The sequence below is a fragment of the Xiphophorus couchianus genome, chromosome 8, assembly GCF_001444195.1.
Source record: "Xiphophorus couchianus chromosome 8, X_couchianus-1.0, whole genome shotgun sequence".
In the NCBI taxonomy this organism is placed as follows: domain Eukaryota; kingdom Metazoa; phylum Chordata; class Actinopteri; order Cyprinodontiformes; family Poeciliidae; genus Xiphophorus; species Xiphophorus couchianus.
The window spans coordinates 21,773,454-21,789,484 of NC_040235.1; positions in this window are offsets into that span (position 1 = coordinate 21,773,454).

The following is a 16,031-nucleotide window of genomic DNA, read 5'->3' on the forward strand; positions in this document are numbered from 1 at the left end:
TTTGGAAAAATACCCTGCCAAAAAAACAAAGACCACAACATCCCATTTTCGGTTTTCTTACAGATTCCATCAGATGGTAAAATAAAAAATGTCCTGGATTTTCAAAGACTCTCTGGTGCCATGCCCTCAAACAAGGTTCCCACCACCTTTAGAAGAGAACAAGCCCGCAGCATCACAAATCCATCTATCCTTTTTCAGTTATTTTTTTGTTTTGCTCTAAACCCAATTGGAATGTTTGTTGCTGAAAAGCTTATTTTAGTCTCATCAGACCGAAGTGCATTAATCTGAGTAAAGTCCCAATAGAGTTTAGCAAACTTCACATGTTTATATTTGTGATAAAGGCTTTTTTTTTCCCTCTGGCATGCAGCCTAAAAACAAACAAACAAACAAAAAAATCGCCATGTAGATAGCTAGTAGCTACTGGTGTTTAATATGTAGACTTGGTGTTACAAAAGTGCCACTCTTTGTTGCAGGTCTCTGTTGTCGTCCTGGCTGCTGCATGTGGTGGCAGGATTATCTTGATTCCACATCCTGCCTTATTTGTACAAGTTTACAGTAGTACTTAGTTACTGTATCTGCTTTTTGCCATTTTCCCACATATAAAAACTCAGGAGTGGCTAAAATAGTGAACTATAAATATTACATCAACTGAGAGAAGAGTTATGGCAATGACATTCCATCAGACTTAGCAAGAAATGAGTTGCCCAAGACATTTGCACAAAGCAAATTTGTTCAAAAATTTTGGGCAAAAGAGCTGAAAATGTGGGGAAATGATTTGTTAAATGTATCACAGCATAATGCGTGGGTTTTATAGAATGCTTTCTTGTACTGGTTTTCAAGCACAGTCCAAAATGGTAGGATTACCAGCCACAGGTGGTGTTTCAGATGACTTTTCCCCCTTTGGACATATTTTCTTTCTTTAACTTATCATGATATTGCTTTCGACCTTGTCTGGAACTCGTCTGTGTGTTCATGTCATGTTCACCCTATGCGTTTGTCTCTAGGTACTGTGGTTTCACAAAGCTGTGCACTTTGGGTTACTTTTGGGTTACTCTGTCACTTCAAATTACTCTGCCTGTGAGCATGGGTGGTTGACTCATTTGAGTCTGTGTCGCTTGAAACTCACCAGAGTGTGTGCAAGTGTTGAAGAAGAAGGACGTGATGCAGACAACGAATGAACAGATGCTCCACAGAAATGCCAGACCTTCGGTTTCTGCTAATACTCACAGTTCAATTCAAGTCAGTTTAGTTACATAGTGCCGGTTTACAACATGTCATCTCAAGACACTTTACACAAAAATGTCAATTCAGATCAATAATACATACATTGCAATTAATTCTAGTTATCAAACAGTGTAGTCAAGATCCGTTCATTATTCAAATTGGTTGGAAAAAAGTTTTCCAATTAAGGAATTGCATTGAGTCATTGTTTTGGAAATATTCCACAGGTGACAAATTGAAATCCTCGAAACCTGGTTAATTTGGGATTTACATGACGTCCTAGTCAAAAGACACACAGATATTATTTTCTTTATTACAGGAGGGTAACTTAATGCCATCCAGCTTGAGTGATGAGTGGTTTATTTTTCAAAAACTTCACAATGTCATCGATTTTAAAGTTTTGACAAAACAGTTGTATTAATATGTGATGACTTACTACACCAAGATCGCAAAATTAAAACATTTATTTATAACCTTGAATGCAATATATCTAAAAGTTTATACTTGGAATTGTTTGAAGTAAAGTATTTCCTCAAGGTGCTCTCACCTGCGGGAGCTGAATTGATTCTAAGCAAGTTATATCCAAGTTGGGAAGTTAGAAATGTCTCCAGTTGATGTGAGGTTATGAAACAGACAATACTTAAACCAACTGAGCCTTGTCGTTGTTTCAATTACGCTGCGCCTTCTGGAGGTGTCACCCACCGTCTCTACAGAGTTTGTGATACGATAAGAAGCAAACTGAAAATGTGAGCGGTCTCATTAATTAAATGGCCTCCCAGCTGTTCCATTTTCTTCACAAAGTTTCTTTGTTTAGTATCTGAACACTCTGAACACCAATTTACCTCAAAACAGTCGGAGGCCTTTTGTTGATGTACCGCATATTTCGCTAGTAAAGTCGTAAGACAATCTAAGCAACAAGTTTGCCCTAGACATGAACATGGGGAGCAAATTACCCATTATACAAACATTTTCACAACTTTACTAAATCAATGTCAGTTATTATGAGTCAGGACACGTTAAACTTTTGAGTAACATAGATTGTGCAAAACAGCCTCATCTAGACCTAAAGACGAGTGGTCATGATTGTATGGCTCTGGGAGCTCTGCTAAATATTACATTCAAGGACTTTGCTGGGCTACTTCAGTTTGCTTTATTTGCAGTATATTGGGTTTAAACAGTAGATGCAGCTTTTAATGAATATTTGATATGATACATACTTGGAACAATGAGCTTTGACCAGTTTCACCTTTGACTTTATCCAGGACAATTCCTTCTTTCTTTCTTTCTTTCAATTTCCAAAGAAATGTCTGACCATACTGTTTTGACGTCCGACTGCACATCAACGTTTTTGTTTGGTGGCATTTCTTTTTCCTTCATGTCATCTGCTTTTTTTTTCTTTTTTTTTTTAAAGAAATGGCTTTCAGCTTTCCAAGTTCCCCAAAGTGGCACAAACCAGGAGACCTTGAGCATTTCTCTGAGCTTTTAAACTAATTGTGAAGTCATGTTGCATTAATGATAAAGTAGGTCCTGCTTGGTTGCACTGAAGAGCCCCTGCACAGAGATACACTGGGCTGTCTGCAAACCTCTGTTATAAAGATCTAAACGACACAGAGTTGCACATAACTGCAAGTTCATTACAGCAAAAAATCGCTGGCAGCAATTAACTCTGGGCTGCTGTAGATTACATTTTTAAAAATGTTCTTCTGCCAAAGAAACTTCACCATTTGTCAGTTTCAAAGTTACTACGGTGTAAACACAAATATCAAACGGACAACATCTTTCATGGAGAAAATGAAGTTGCAAGTGAGAAAAAAAAAAAGGCCTAAAATGAAAACAGTGATGGGAAATTAATTGGAAAACCAAAGGTGTGAGTTGTGAATAAAATGTGCCCATTAATGAATATTAAATTCCAGTGACAAACATTATTGATGTGCTGATCAGCGTTCGCAAATTTTTGATAAATATCTGACCTGCTGATATTGATTTTAGCTGATGCCAATTTCAAGAGCTGTAAATATGAAAACACTTCTCTTGCCTTCTGCATGAGCTGAAATTGTATCAATCTGTACAATAAAATATTTACTTATGATTTTTTTAATTCTCAAATGATCAAGAGCTAAATCTCTCTGTAATCTACAAATGCAGTAAAATTGTCTATCTTAAACAACAGCTGCATCTTTAAATAAAATCCATCTAAAAACAATTACAAAATACACCATTTGCTACTTTACAAGACAAATTATAGCTTTTCATTATTTAATTTGGCCAACACAAGACATATGAGTGTGTCAAATTGCAAAATTTGCCATATTTTTTTAATAGGGACAATTAAAAATAACAGCAGGGAAAACGAATATTTGTCCAAAGAAGCCAAGAATTACTAATTTCATGTGCTAGATCTTTAAATCTGTTATGGGTTATAATCATAAATGGGCCCTAAGCAGCCTTGAAATGTAATTATTTATTTATTCCAGGAACAGATGCAGTGACCCACATATTTTGAGCAAGAGCAGTGGGTGTTACGCAGCTCTGCAGGTAAACAGAACGTCACCATTATTTCAAATCAAAGATGAAGCAATTACAGGATATTCATTTTAAATGGTCTTATCCATCTTTTTACTACAAGCCACGATGTTTTGTGCAATTTTTACATGTAAAAAACATGTATTTTGCAATTTGTATGGAATTGCTGCTGTAATTTAAGAATGGAGTGAGGGCTACAAAGATCAGGATGTTGTGATTTGTAATCGTAAAAAGAATCACTTGTCTCTCCTGAGACCTAAAACCATAACCACATCTTCTCTCAGAATTTTTCTGTAATCCTTTACAAAAACTGGCATTTCTTTTCTGGTGATCGATCGGTTAGAATAGGTTGAGAATTTTCTCCCCCGTGCTGTTTTGTTGACAAAAAGTGAAAGAAGAAAACATACCGCGTGTTCTTCAGGTTGAAAACTAAAGCCCTGATGAGGAGTAACTCCATTTCACTTTGGGTGCATGTTCAACACGTGCAAATTGTTGAGGCCAGAAGCTAAGTCTCATTTGAAGGTAACTTTAGGATTACTTTGATATGCATTAAAATGTCATCTTTGTCTTGAAAACAATGGTACAAGCGGCCTAGTTAACGCTGCTGAGGGAATTAATTCTTTTCCAAGCCACTCTTTTAGAGAAATGACAGCGTTGCCATGTTGTGTAAATTTTTATTTTTCAATTGCATTATAAAACGACTGTTTACTTTGAGGTCAGCCACATGTCAGACACAATGTGTAATGTCCCATAGCCATTTAGAGAAGAGGAATGTGCCTGACTCACTGTGACAAGCTGAAATGTGCACCAGGAGGTCGGATTAAGACCACCAACAAAAATGAATGTAATGATTACAAGCAAGCAAGGAAATCAAACATGGAAACAAGATCTTCTTTGCTCTCGCAGGCGAAAGACATATTTTGGTCACACACTCAAACCTGCGAACCACTGGTGTGTGTGTGACAAATGTCATGATTGAAGTCAGAGGTGAAGCGGGATTTCGCTGAAGTGCGAGAGGAATGGTGCCGTGTCAAATGGAACCATTTTGCAGCTGCAGTTTCAGCTCATCCTCTGGCTAAATTCAGCGATCCTAATAACCTCTTAGATGCTACATAACAGCTTCTCCCACGGGTAATGGCTATGTGGAGGTGGGGAGGGGAGAAGAAACTCTTATCTCGTGGCTCCTAATTCCTAGAGACAGACAAAGGCTGTAACTGGTAAATGATTTCTTGTAAACCGTTTCTGCTTCGGACGCACGTTGACCAAGGTGCTTTAGAGAAACCACAGTCCAACTAATATACACACTTAACACTCCTGGCTTCAGAAAGAGCTGCTTCACACCCCCATGCAACCTCTCAATAATGGACCACGGCCCCTTAAGTGATCTCTAATGGAAGCACTTAAGAGGAGGAGGCACTCATTCATATTCCATATTTCAAACTTGCAACGGTCGACCACTGCTGCAAATGGGTCAGAGCAAATACCATCGCAACCAGGCTTATCACTCTCCAGGGAATTGCCATGACCGGGGGAGGGGGATATGAGGCTGCTGGTAATCCAGATTAATTTGGGACCCCCCTCACTCCCTTTTCTAATCTGCTTTTAATCTGAAACAAGCAGTGTGTGGTTTAAGAGCATGCCATATGTGGTAGTGACGACGAGTGAAGCTTGCGCATCCTGAGAAAAGCTGAATAGTTTGACATTTGGAAATATGTTGCAGTCATGTCTCATGTTCATTCACAGCCCGTCACTCTGCCAATGTGAATTCGCTCATTTGAGTGACTCTTCATTACATCAATTTGCAACTTTAGAATTTTATGACAGAGAGGAACACAAAGTAGGGAAATATTCGGAAAGGATATATGATTTCCAATTTTTGATTAAAATAGATACGTCTAAAAAAAACTGCACAATACCCCTAAATAAAATCCAATGTAAGCAACTGCCCTTAGAAATCAACTTGTCAGTAAACAATTTGATTTCAATGGAAAAGCTACTGTTCTGCTCAGATTTGTGAGAGGCATTTTGTGAACAAATAGCATCATGAAAATCAAGGAATATGGCAGACAGGTCAGAAGTGATGGAGAAGATTATCACAAGCTTTGAACATTTGTTGGAGAACACCTCCGTCTATGATCCAAAAACAATGACAGCAAATGGCACAGCTTAAAGTCTTACCAGGACACACTCATCATTTGGCAGTTCTGGAGGAGATGCAAACATCCAAAGCTCAGGTGGGAAAACGTGTGGAAAGGATAACTATTAAGTCGTGCGTACACTCAACTTTGGCTGCTCTCAATTTTTAGACGAGACTGAAGTCGGACGACCTGATGTCGATGCAGACACCTCTGTTGCAGAAAATGAACATCCTGAGCACGTCATCTCTGCACAATGTTGGCAGCAGCATGTTCAGCAGGCATATGGAATCTGGAGAAACCTGTTGCAAAGATGGATGAGGCTAAATTTGTGGAATCTTGGAAATCAGCAGACATGTGTCAGGTGACGTTTTTAACCAAAAAATAAGACGCATAATGCTGAAGTCAGCCAAAACACAAAGAAGTTACCTATCTTCAGCTGTGAGTGTTTTCATCAGATGCATTAACGGTTAGTATGAGAACCGGACTATAACCGCTTGCTAGACACCGCTGAGGATAATAGAAAGTTAAGGAGGCGTGATAAGGAGCAACATGCATCATTCAGTGCTGCTGATGTGCTTTACCCTTCAGAGATATCGAAAGATTTGAACGTGGGGCAGATATTCCTCCTCAAACAGGAGAACTACATTGAACATAAAGTCAGAAATGGAACAGGTTTGATGAAAGCATATTGATAGGGAATTTGTGGCAAATCAATGTTAATTTTATGCTGTCCAACCAGTCAGAAGGTCTGGTCAAAAGTATCAGACTGTAGATACCCTCAAAGACCTGAGGATAGCGTTAGCTCCAGGAGCTAAGCATAAACTTACCCTTTAGTTTTTTGTTTGAAAGAAATACGCAATACCATGCATCCTTTTGCTCTCACTTCACAATGGAATGGTTGGTGTCGCTCCATTACATAAAATCTCATTAAAATACAGTGGAACTTTATGGTTGCCATGTAACAAAACGTGAAAAGGTTCACAAGATATAAATATTGCTGCAAAGCGCTGCAAATTCTTTCTTTCTTTGCTTCTCTGTAATTTCGGGTGAAATTGATTAACAGTACTAGGATGTAGTTAAAAGGAGCTTGTCGAGAGTTATGAGACGCTGAAATGATAGATTAGGGGAAGGAGGAGAAAAAAATTTAAAAGCCTCGCTAATTAGCCACCTGCAAACAGACACACTGATCATCCGGTTGTCGTTTGCACAGCGCTGTGACTTGTTTCTCCTCATTAAGCGACGAGCTGAGCAGCGGCTCAAATGTAATGCCTTGTAAGAGACAAAAAACGGCAGAAGCCGCTATAGGCCAACGCGTGCGAGCGCCCGCCGTCACCACGGCCACCAGAACGCAAGGGGAGACAGAGAGCATATCAAAAATGTATGCACCTCACAACGACGTCTGCTGTGTGCCGTCTATGAAATATTCAGGGATACATGCGGAGACGTGGGAGATACATGGCGATTTGTCATGGTCTGCACGCTCCGCGTTTTACGGTGCGTGTGCTGAGCCGCGGAACGGAGCAATGAACGGCGAGGAGGGAGATCCGTGGAGTCGGGGAACGAGAATCCTCAAATGGCAAAAAACCGTCTGCAAATTCAGAGTTCCAACAGAGCGGCGTTTAGTGTAAACACAGGAAGCTACAGTTAGATTTTCTCTTCACTTCCTGAGCACCTTCTCCCGATCTCTGCACACTGCTGATATTAATAGACAGCTCAACTTCCTTTCGTTTTCACCCCTCCTTTGTATTCCACACATTCCCCCCACCACACCTCGTTCTTCTGCGCCCCTATCCCCGCCCCCAGCGCTCCGTCTTCACCTCCTCCGTTCTGCCTCCTCACTCCTCCCTTCTCCCCTCGGAGTCAGCTTTGCAACCAGCTAATTCAAAGACAGAGCCGCACCTCGTATCTGCGATGAGTTGAGTTTAACCAAAATTCCCCCAGCCTGTCAACACACTCCCAAGTTCAAAGGAGACAAAGGAAAGAAGGGCTGTGGGAAGAATCAGTCCCCCTCCACTTCAAGTCCCATAAATCTTTTAATCATGGCACTGACAGAAACAGCTTTTGCCTTCTTTCTTCCTTTCCTGATATGCCAGAAAACTTCTTCTTCTTCTCTCCATTTTCTTGTCTTTTATTTAACATCTCGGTGCTCTTGTTTTCCTCCGTTCCACGTGGACGTCTCGCCAAAGCTGACCCCTTTTTCTTTTTCGGACCATCTTTATTCCTCCTGTTGTCTGCCTACTCCAATCTGACGACTACACTGCTCTGGTCCGTGAATTATTTAATAAGTGGGAGAAGAATCTCCAATCCCTTCACATGCCCCACCATCTCTTGTTATTCCAAAAATAGACTTTCTTCTTTGGAGAATAAATCATGTGCAGTAATTGGGGAAAAAAGAAGAAGAAAAATGTGATTCCAGTTGCTCTACTATCTCTGACTTGAGTATCAAATTTAACAGAATATTGTCTTGTATGGAGACAATTAGGGTGATATTACTTTTTCATTTGTTGACAACAGTTGGTAAAGCAGTTTGGGTATATATATATATATATATATATATATATATATATATATATAAACATTCCCAAACCACAATTCTAACTATTGCAAAACAAGATGACAATATGTAGCAGTAATATGCCATACTTTAGGGGCTGGAAAACCGAATTACACCATAAACTGATAGTGTTGCATTTTTCTAAGGCTTAAAAATAATGGAACATTGCAATGTCAGGATCTAATTAAATTCTACAAAATGTATCGACATGAAGGTTAATTTACTTTAAACAGCCCAAGGTACAACACATCAACATAGGGTTCAAAGAGTTTATGCAACACTCTAAATTCAAAAGCAGAAATCATAAGCGTACGACTGATCAATTAATGACAATTGTGAAACAAGGAGAGGCTTGATGGCAGAAGGCAAAAATAGCAAATTAATGCTAAATGTCTTGTTTTGGTTGAGTCATTGCATGTTTAGACTATTATTCCTTCTGGTTTTGGATGCTCTGCAGCTAGAAGGATTTTTGCTCTTTGTTATTTTTTTGCAGTTGTTGCGATGCGTAACTGTGGCAACTGGTTGTTACATCTGGAAGCAGCTGAGTAGCATCAAAATGTCCGATAATACCTGAACTACGACCCCGAATCCCAGAGGAGTTGAAAAGGAGATTTCATGGATGTAAAGCAGGACCAAAGAGCAGAAGGGGAAGGAGGAAATTCAAACCATCTCTTCCGTCAATCATAATGAGAAAGGTGCATATCCTCAACTCCGATGTCTCTGCGCCTCTGCCTAACAGTCAGGCAGAAATTTAAAAAGGAGCGGCAAAAGCAATTGAATTGGATTAGAACCATTTGCCAACTGATCATGTCTGTCATACAGCAACAGTCTTCAGCCAGATTGAAAAACTGACTGATATCAGACATATTTCCTGCCCTAATTTCCCAACTTTGCAAAAATGCAACAAGGGACTAGATGACATTTGCATGAACTGAAACGAGTGCACACTTACCAAAGCACTTACGTTGCACATCCTCGCCGACTACGTAGGGGGTTGTTCAGATAATTTGTTTCTACATTTACCAACTTTGCATTCCTTCTCTCTTGCGAGTCAACTCTCGAAAACCGACGTAGCTTAAGCTCATTTGCTCTGTGTTTATCTTTATCAACAGCACCTTAAGCCATAAAGCTAGGCTTATTATTATGAGGCTGGAATCCTGAAAATGGCCAGTTTGCAAATCTGTTAATCTGACATTACTCTGATCCACTTGGCTCATTTTAATGCAGTTGGGAGGTCAAACAAAGGCCGATTGGTTAACGATATCCTACCGAAATATGAATTTTTATGATACAATTGCATGCTGAAAGATAGGAGTCTGTATGATACTAAACACTAAATAACAACACTACAAGTTGTGGGCAATTACTGCACTCAAACCAGAGCCTTCCTGACCTGTGATCTTCAGATTCCTAGAGTAAACACTTCGGATCCAATCAGAAATTTTGGCATTATCTTGCTAGTTTAGAAGTGTTACAGAGAATTCATTTACTCCCAGAGGTACAGAGTTTATTCGCTTTTATTGTCTTCTTGGTTCAATGCTTACACGTAATGCATGTTTGTATAACTTGCACATTAGATTGCTGCAATTTTAAGCTTCCTGGTCCTGCTAGAAGGATTTTCAGTAGGCTCAACTACAAACAAAATTTAACTGATTGCATGCAAATGACAAGATGTGGATGTTTGCATTTCACTGTTTAATGTTTTACTTGTTTCTTTTCAAACTACTACCCCTTGAAATGTTAACAGGTCAAATTTGAACAAGTTTAATTTAACCCAAAATACTCAAAACAAAAGGTTAGCAGCACATGCCTACTTTACTATGTATTTATATCAAGATAAACCTTGCTTGGTAACTTTATTTGAAGGGGTGTGCTTAAGACTGATATGACACTGTCATAAATATGATATAACACCGGTTATGAACACGAAGAAGTCTTTATGAATGTTTATGATTGTTGTCATGAAGTCTAATTTGGTAAATAATGACACTTTTAACGCAAAGTTTCTTTAAAAGCTGAATTAAAAGTCCATTAGAAGTGCCATTTTGCATTAAAGTGTTGTAATTTACCAAATAATGCAAAGTTTGCACCTTTAATAGACTTTTAAAGCAACTGTGCAGTAAAAGTGTCATTATTTGGGCGTGCCGTGGTGGCGTAGGGCATAGCGCGACCCACATTTGGAGGCCTCAAGTCCTCGACGCGGCTGTCGTGGGTTCGACTCCCGGACCCGACGACATTTACCGCATGTCTTTCCCCCTCTCCTTCCCCCTTTCCTGTCAGCCTACTTGTAAAAAGGGACTCTAGAGCCCACAAAAAGGCCCCCTGGAGGGGTAAAAAAAAAAAAAAAAAAGTGTCATTATTTACTGAATGACAACAGTCATTTCATGTTCATAACAGTCATGTCAGTCTTATGCACATCCCTTCAAATAAAGTGTTACCCATTAAATATTTTTATTTTTCATCCAGACTTTTTTTTTATCAAAATACACAGAACTCAAAACACAATAATTTTAATTCTCTCAGATTCACTGAACCGAAGACAATATCATCTGAGTGTAACTGACTGATAATAGAGCAAACCTACCAAAAAATTGGTTGTTTTTATTTCAAAATGAACTAAATAAGCAACTGCTTTATTGAAGGTAAATGCAGATGTCAGGAAAAAGCCATTCCTTTTTAGCTCAACTCACTTCATTTTAGTAGTAAGTGCAAGCTGAAAATTAAACCACGCATTGAACGTTGCAAAACTATGGCCAGGATCTCCAGGCGTAAGGAGTCGTACGTGTCTGGTTTGGGAATTTCGTCTGGGTTTCGTCTTTGCATTTTGCAGATGTTGCGATTCTCCTGGTGTCTGCTGGCGTCTTCAGTGTGCACTGAAGCGATCCACGGCCAATTATGAAGCAGCCAAGATGAAACGCAGCTCTTCTCTTTCTCAGGCCATGGTTCTCCACTCTTAGTGTCGGGGATCCGTCTCACGTTACATTTCTAAGTGTGTGCAGGCAGGATGGAGGGAGAGATGAACAGACAGATTGGAGGATTGGTCCTTACGAATGCATATACTGTTTTGTTTATTTATGACAAAGAAAGAGCTGAGCTAGAGAAAAGCTCTTAATTCACCTGTCTATCTGTCTGCGTTCCGAGATTAACTTATGCATATGAGCTATAGATCATAACTGTATTATCAACAGGAGAGAAGCGTGTGACGTGACTGAAGTCTTTGTAAGAACTGTTAATTAAAAATATGACTTTTATTGTTTTGTTTTTTGCACAGTTTAGTGTTTGGGAGCAAATCCGATTAACAGCGCGCTTTGAAACGAATTATCACCGTCCCATGGAAAATAAATTCTTACCCAGAAATGAGGCTAAATATCGCCTGGGGAGCTGACATTTGTGGGACCTCGGTGTTATTATCACCTCAGCCATCCACCGGTTATTGTTCAGAGGCACACATTCCCCTGAAACCAAACACTTCATCAAGCGATGTGTCAGAAAAGGAGCAGGAAATGATAAAACAGCTTTCGTGTGCTGCATGAGATGGTAAGCTTTGATGAAATCCCAAAAAAAACCCTTCCGCCCCCGCCCCTTCGTTCTGTCCCGCGGCTTCTACGCCGTTTTCTCAGCTGATGTAGGGAGGAAAATGTGCCTCCCTGAAAATGAAACAGAATAAACAAATTAGATTGGGTGTGCTGACCTCACTTTGTAATCCCCTATGAAATATGCTTTCTGATGCACGCGTTAAACTAGACATTCTCCACGCTCCCCGAATAATCCGTCTCCCAGTTCGTGTAGTGCGCGAAATGTTTCAGAAAGGAAGAAGCGATGTATATTACTCATCGTTTTGGAATAAAATGTAGGACTGGATTAATTACGGGAAATGGAGGAAACTCAGAGGGAAGGAATGAGTCGGGATGAGACGGCGCATGAGATGAATGAGTCAGTAACGTGTGCAGAAAAGGGAAAAAAGTCGTAATAATCATTTTTCACATTCTCCGGTTTTAAATTGACACTTTTGTGATGTACAGTCACTGAGGTACCCACGTACGCAGAGATTAAGAGACAATCGTATCCACGTCATTTTCACATAATCAGTATTTGCTCTTTTCTTTGAATGAATCTGCCCTGACTCATCGGGATAATCCTTGTGTTATGGTGAATAATAAAAATGGCTTCTAGAAAACAGACAAAGAGCTTTGTTCTGAAAAAGAATGTCAAATCAGGCTTTCTCCCATAAATCCATCAGGGTTTGGTATACCTGTTTATGCCAGTGAGAGGTTGGTCAAAAGATAAAAAATTATTATTTCCAGAGTATCCTGTATAAATGAAAGAAATAGGGTGGGTAATGATGGCATGGTTTTTTTTTCACCTTTTCATCACATTTAAATATTTCACAACATAAATACATTTTATTACCAAAAGAACATAACGTCCGTAAATACATAAAGCAGTTTTCGAAGATTTATTTTATTAAGGTAAAAAAAAAAAAAGCTATCCAGATCAACCTGGATTATATATCCGCATTGCATTTTTTAGATTTGGTATTGGGGAACCTAGTCTGACTGTAAGTCAGTTCGTAAATATCTTAGGAACATTTCGTACCAACTGTCACGATCTTCACTATTCCTGTTTTACGATGCTCCACTGCTCTGCCCCTCCCACCTCTGCTGTCTACTGATTACCGTTTGATGCCACCTTTGACTTTATTCTGCCATCAACCTTTGTCACAGCCTTCAAGTGTTCATGAATGTCTGCTTGTGAATTTAATCCCTACTTCATGTCAGTTTCCCGTGGTGAATACCGATCATTGTAGCGGTGAGTTTATTAAACCTTGTCTTCTGTCTATAGAGTGCTATTCTCTGTGTGGTCCTGCGGGCGAAACAATCCCTGGTAAACAGATACTTTCCTCTCTCTACAGACAGGAGCAGGGGGAGAGCAGGCCTTTCCTGCTTGCACATTTATATAATAATTGTCAAAAAACAACTGCTTAGCCTTTACGGGATTGTCATTTCAGTTGTAGGTCAAGAACCTAGTGAGTGCATTACACCAATTGATGTGCTTTGATAATTTATATAATCTACTTACCGTATCATCAATGTATATTTCTATATCCATTAGGACATTACCATAAAACTCTGACATGTTTGATGGTAACTCTGACCATCTCCACAGATGACTAACATTTTAAAACAATATAGATGTTTCAAATTGTAAAGTGAAACAATTTTGAGTTTCAGAATATGTTGCTTTAATCGCCCTCTCACGTCGGCTTTTTAACTGAAATATCTTCTTCAAACACCCGTAGCTCATTTGCTTCTGGCTGATGTATTTTTTTTTTAGGGTTTTTATTTCCAGAGTACAGCAAACTAACTCAAATGTTTCTGCTGCACTTGCTAGACCCATATTAATGCGCTCACATAGCTGCCAGCTAGATCTAGCTCTATGAAAATGTGTCTGACTTGACAAGGTTTCTGTTCTTTTTTCTTTTCTTTTTTTGATTGTCAACTCTTGGTTGGCATCCCTACACAGATCATCTGCAAATATTTCTCTTAAGGTTCTTTTACAGCATCTTTTTCTAGACTTTTTTTCCCCTTCATCCCATGCTTAGTTTGGTTCTTAATGGCAAAAAATAAGAACAGAATGAAACAGTAGGACATGAAAGTAACTAATTGGGCTCTGTTAAAATGTAGTTGAACATACAACAGGGTGTATTCACAAATCATTCCACTCCTTTATTGTTTTCTCTTAACAACCCTCTTTAATCAGCTCTACTTGTCTCCCCTATAACAATTCTGACGTTCATGACTTTGTCGCCCTGATTAATGTCGCAGTCTGTCCACAGCTTTGTTTTGCTCCAGCAAACCGTGACAGATGAGACAAACAAATCAGCTATCAGGATCCTGTTTTATCTGAAGCCAAACAGTTGCCTCATTTAGAAAAATGAAAATGTGACCTTGTCAAACTATTGGTGCATTAGCTGCTCTGTGTATCCGTCATTGTCTTCTCTAGGTTTCTGACTTAGACTGCAGCGCATGCAAAGCCAAGCAACCTCACATAGTGACAGGTTGGATATGTAGATAAAGAATGTAGCATTCCTTTTTATATGAGATGACAAAAAAAAAGTGACACGAAATACATACCCAAGAAATAAACTCTGAATGCAGGCAGCGAGCATGCAGCTGGATGGAAGATTTGAACTGCAAAGTAAAGGAATGAGAATAAATAGAATGTGGAGAATCTGGGAAGTTTTTTTTTCTTAAACTGGATTTACATCTTGACTTATAATTGGGCAAATGAACATAGTTTAATCTAAGCTATCCCATTGCAGCCCCAGTTGTATGTTTAGAGTCATTATATTGCAGGAAGGTGGATCTTCACCCCAGAGTGAAGTCATCTGCAGCCTGCAATAAATCTTCTTCCATTGCTTGACTATATTTTTGTCTAATTTCTGACTATACCTTGACATACTTTCATGTTTCTGGTAAAGCAATGATGCTGCCACCACCATGTCTCAGCGTAGGGATGGTAAGTGACGTAATCTTTGAAGGCAATTGGTTGCATGGGATTTTATCCAGGGTTTTTGGATTTACAGGGATTCAAGAGAAATGTATGCCATACTCTACTGCATATGGGTTTGAGATGTTGGTCTACTCTTTGCGTAAATAACAGTTCCAACTACTCTTTACAAGTAGGAATGCGTTGAGTTTTTTTTTTTAACCATACTTCCACAGAAAGAGATTTGTGAGATCAGAGACTGATGATGGAGAAGACATTGTTTACAGTCTCTGCTCTAAATGCATTTTGTTGAGTTGAGCTCAAGGCTCTGAGCGCGTCAGTCATGCCTGTTTGCATGGACTTTGCTTTGTACACTGTCAACCCACACTTTTCCCACAAAGTTCTGTTTTTTCGTTTCGTTTTTGTGTGCTAAAGCAAAAAGAGTTCCTTACGTTGGAACCTAGAAGGCAGTCCCAAGTCCTTAATCACTACTCCCCACCATAATCCAAACTTTAAACGTGACAGAATAGAGTAAGGAAATCATCATCTGGTAAATGTCAAACCCAGATTCCTCTACAGAATTGCTAGACAGAGACAGATTTGTCATTCTAAAAAAAAAAAAAAAACAAATCTCTGTTTAAAAGTCAAATGGTGATGTGCTCTACACCACTGTGTTCAACACTTCATGTTGTGATCAGTCATAAAACTCTATTCCATGAAGCTTCTTACATATTATGTTTGGTCTAAAATCCATATGATGTTTGGAAGTCTTGCACCCCTTGACTTTGCAGAAAGTTGGCAACCTCTACACAGACCACACTCTGTGATTCTTCTTGGCCTACCGCTTCGTGGCTGAGTTGCTGTCCTGTTTAGTCCATTTCACTTTGACATAACACCTCTAGCAGTTGAATGTAAAATACCAGGGAGCAAGAAAATATCACTGCGGGAGTTATTTCACAGATGAAATCCTATAACACTACCCCACTGAAATTCAATAACCACTTTAAAGTGGCTGGGTCTTTCACAAACAGTTTGTAGAAGAAGTCTGTGTGCCTTGGTGTTGGACTTTCAACATCTTTGGCTATAGAAGTGATTGAAAAACCTGA